Source organism: Salvelinus sp. IW2-2015, unplaced genomic scaffold (genome assembly GCF_002910315.2).
Source record: "Salvelinus sp. IW2-2015 unplaced genomic scaffold, ASM291031v2 Un_scaffold1015, whole genome shotgun sequence".
In the NCBI taxonomy this organism is placed as follows: Eukaryota; Metazoa; Chordata; class Actinopteri; order Salmoniformes; family Salmonidae; genus Salvelinus; species Salvelinus sp. IW2-2015.
Window position 1 is genome coordinate 151778 of NW_019942688.1, and position 4204 is coordinate 155981.

Genomic DNA, 4204 nt, shown 5'->3' on the forward strand with positions numbered 1-4204 from the left:
CTCTCGATCTTTATACGACCCTTTTTTTCCTTCCCACACAACCCATCTCCCCTTCCTCACCCCACAACAACCCATCTCCCTCTTCCTCCCCACACAACCCATTCTCCCTCTCCTTCCCCCACACAACCATCTCCTCTTCTCCCCACACAACCATCTTCCATATCCCTCTCCTCCCCCACACAACCCATCTCCACTTTCCTCCCCACACAACCCATTCCCTCCTTCCTCCCATCACAACCCATCTCCCTCTTCCCTCTCTCGAACACACAACCCATTCCCTCTATCCTCCCCACACCATACCCACCTCCCTCTTCCTCCCCACACAACCCATCTCCCTCTTCCTGCGCCCTACCACAAACCATCTTCCATTCCTCATTCCTCCCACACAACCCATCTCCCTCTTCCTCCCCACTCACACACACACCCCTCTTCTTCCTCCCCACAACAACCCATCTCCCTCTTCCTCCCCACACAACCCCAACTCCCTCTCTCCCTCTTCTCCTCCTCCCCCCACCACACACACCAATCTCCACTCTTCCTCCCACCACACAACCCATCTCCCCTTCCTCCCCACACAACCCACACTCCCCTCTTTCCTCCCACACAACCATCTCCCTCTTCCTCCCCACACAACCCATCTCCCTCTTCCTCCCCACACAACCCATCTCCCTCTTCCTCCTCACACAACCCATCTCCCTCTTCCTCCTCACACAACCCATCTCCCTCTTTCCTCCTCACACAACCCATCTCCCCTCATTCTTCCCCGCACAATCCATCCCCTCTTCCTCCTCTACACAACCCACCTCCTGCTTTCCTCCCCACACAACCCATTCTTCCTCTTCCTCCCCACACAACCCATCTCCCCTCTTCCTCCCACACAACCCACCTCCCTCTTCCTCCCACACATCCCATCTTCCTCCCACCCTCTTCCTACACCATCATTATTAGGGCCCTGTGTTTTTATTTATTTAAAGCTTTTTCATCAAAACTGTCCCCTTCTATTTTTATGTCAAAGGTCCAGCAAACATCCTCAGAAAATGCTTAAATGTCTTGTTAAATTCTCATTTCTGGAAAAGTATTAAAAAAATTGTGAAAATCCAGGTCATGTGACATTGATTAACCAAACAACAGGGCTCTAACTTATAATCAAAGCCACAACAGAATACCAGGCAACCACACAACTACCAGAGTGGAGATGGAAGACATTACATTAGTGCCTTCTAATTAAAACGGCATATTCCAACAGTAATACTCTCAAGACATATCAACAGCTAATACTCCAAGACATATTCCAACAGTAATACTTCCCAAGACATATTCCAACAGTATATACTTCCCAAGACCATATTCCAACAGTAATACTTCCCAAGGACATATTCCAACCAGTAATACTTTCCCCAAGGACATATTCCAACAGTAATACTTCCCAGACATATTCCAACAGTAATACTTCCCAAGACATATTCCAACATAGTAATACTTCCCAAAACATATTCCAACAGTAATACTCCCAAAACATATTCCAACAGTAATACTTCCCAAGGACATATTCCACAGTAATACTTCCCAAGACATATTCCAACAGTAATACTTCCAAGAAAACATTATTTCCAACAGGTAATACTTCCCAAACATATTCCAACAGTAATACTTCCCAAGACAATATTCCAACAGTATAAACTTCCCAAGACATATTCCAACAGTAATACTTCCCAAGACATATTCCAACAGTAATACTTCCCAAGACATATTCCAACAGTAATACTTCCCAAGACATATTCCAACAGTAATACTTCCCAAGACATATTTTGACCTTCACAATAAAGACAGCTACACATACAGAAAGTCCAACTACAGAAATGGAACCTAAATATCACTGTAACGGCTGTTGGAAGGAGAGGACCAAGGTGCAGCGTGGTACGTGTCCATATTTATTAAATGGACACTGAAATAACAAAAATAACAAAGAATAACGACCGAAACAGTTCTGGCTGGTGCAGACACACAACAGGCAACAACAACCCACAAAACACAGGTGGGATGAGGCTACCTAAGTATGGTTCTCAATCAGAGACAACGATAGACAGCTGCCTCCGATTGAGAACCACACTCGGCCAAACACATAGAAATATAAAACACAGAACAAAAACATAGAATGCCCACCCCAACTCACGCCCTGACCAAACCAAAAATAGAGACATAACAAAGGAACTAAGGTCAGGGCGTGACAATCATAGACATTCAGTGTACTAGCAAAGTATTCAGATGCCTTGGATTTCTTCACATTTTATTGTGTCGCAAAGTGGGTTTAAAATGGATTTTATTGTCATTTTTTATCTACACAAAATATTCTGTAATGTCAAAGTGAAAGAAAAATGCTTGACATCGGCAAATACTGGGGGGGTTTCAGGATAAAAAGAAATGGGATAGAACTAAGCACAGGCAAAATCCTAGAGGAAAACCTGCTTTAGTCAGCTTTATACCAGAGACTGAGAGAGGAATTCACCTTTCAGCAGGACAATAATCTACAACTCAAGGCCAAATCTACACTGAAGTTGCTTACCAAGAAGTCAGTCAATATACCTGAGTGGCCAAGTTACAGTTTTGACCTAAATCTGCTTGAAAATCTATGGCAAGACCTGAAAATGGCTGTCTAGCCATGATCAACAACATCTTAACACAGCTTGAAGAATTTTGAACAGAATAATGAGCAAAATTTGCACAATCCATGTGTGTAAAGCGCTTAGAGACTTACCCAGAAAGACTCACAGCTATAATCGCTGGCAAAGGTGATTCTAACATGTGTTGACTAAGGGAGCTGAATACTTATGAAACGACTAATTATTTAATTTGTATTCATCTTTAAAAAATATTTTWAAAAAAAWTCCACTTTGACAGAGTATTTTGTGTAGACTGTTGAAAAAAATGACAATGAAATGAATTTTAATTCCACTTTGTAACACAAAAAACGTGAAGAAATCCAAGGGGTCTGAATACTTTTGCAAGGCACTGTGTAGATATAATGTTAAATATCCTAGACTTATTATACATAGATATTTTAATGTAGATATTTACTGTAGATATTTACTGTATATACTGTAGATAGAGATGACGTGTGACGCTGACATAAAACGATCTCCCTTTAATGAATGATGTGGCTTATAGTCGGCATCACTCTACAACGTTAACGTGGTGTGACTCAAGATTGCATTCTTAACACACACAGACACACACACACACACACACACACACACACACACACAGACACACACACAGACAGACACACACAGACAGACACACACAGACTGACGAATGTGGCAGGGACTCCAGACAATAATGGATTATAAAGGGAAAACCAGCCAAGTCGCAGACACTGACGCCACGCTCCTGCACGAGCTTAACGCCTTTTTTGCCTGCTTTAAAGAAAATAACAATGGGCCCCTGCCGCTCACGAGGACTGTGTGCTCTTGTTTTCCGTCGCCGATGTGAATAAGTCATTTTAGCGTGTTATCCCTCACAAGGCTGCCAGCCCAGACGGAATCCCAAACCGCCTCCCCAGAGCATGTGGAGACCAGCTGACTGGAGTGTTTACGGACATATTCAATCACTCCATATCCCAGTCTGCTGTCCCCACTTTCTTCAAGATGTACACCATTGTTCCGGTACGCAAGAAAGCGAAGGTAACTGAACTAAATAACTACTGCCCCGTAGCACTCACGTTTGTCATCATGAAGTGCTTTGAGAGGCTAGTTAAGGATCGTATCACCTCCATCTTACATGACACCCTAGACCTACTACAATTTGAATAAATCCCCCAAACAGATCCACGGATGACCCAACCGCCATTGCACTGCACACTTCCCTATCCCATCTGGACAAGAGGAATAACTATGTAAGAATGCTGTTCATTGACTATAGCTCAGCCTTCAACACCATAGTACCCTCCAAGCTCATCATTAAGCTCAGGGCCCTGGGTCTGAGTCCCTCCCTGTGCAACTGGGTCCTGGACTACCTGACGGCATAGCCCTCCCCTTGAGGCATATCCCTCCCCTTAATGACTCCTCTCATAGGATGTTCAGGTATATCCCTCCCCTTAATGACTCCTGTCATAGGATGTTCAGGTATATCCATATGACAAGGAGTCATTTAAGGGGAGGGCTATGCCTGAACATCCTATGACAGAGTCATTAAGGGGAGGGATATA

General features: G+C 43.8%; 1 protein-coding gene across 1 annotated transcript in view; it reads right to left on the minus strand.

The window, feature by feature from the left end:
• LOC139024107 (catenin delta-2-like) overlaps positions 1-4204 on the minus strand; it is a gene marked incomplete at its 3' end in the record, with an annotated part of 231751 nt that overhangs the window by 150925 nt on the left and 76622 nt on the right. The gene's annotated exons all lie outside the window — the stretch shown is intronic.